The sequence below is a fragment of the Podarcis muralis genome, chromosome 17 (genome assembly GCF_964188315.1).
Source record: "Podarcis muralis chromosome 17, rPodMur119.hap1.1, whole genome shotgun sequence".
In the NCBI taxonomy this organism is placed as follows: Eukaryota; Metazoa; Chordata; class Lepidosauria; order Squamata; family Lacertidae; genus Podarcis; species Podarcis muralis.
In genome coordinates, this window is record NC_135671.1 from 12,800,910 (window position 1) to 12,801,267 (window position 358).

Here is a 358-nt window from a genome sequence, read left to right on the forward strand (position 1 = left end):
CACTTCAGCACCAGATGAAAAAAAAATATTTGCACCCAACCTGTGCAGAACTTGTCAGAAGAAAGGTGGCAACCCTAGACTGAAGATCTACATCAGGTACAGAAGGGGAGCAGAAATCAATAATTATCTGCATTAGGATTTGCCACCCGTTTCTTCTGCTGCCTGAGGCAGTTGCCTCACCTTCCCCAACGGGAGGACCGGCCCTCACCGCCTCCCCCTCTGAGCGTCCCTGCCTGAATGCGCGGCCACCCTCCTGTCCCCGCCCACCGCGCGGCAGCCCGGCCAATCGCCTTTCATTCCAGCGCAACGTTGGGGGGGGGGGTTGAGATGGAGGGGCGGGGCCAACCTCTGCCCCGCC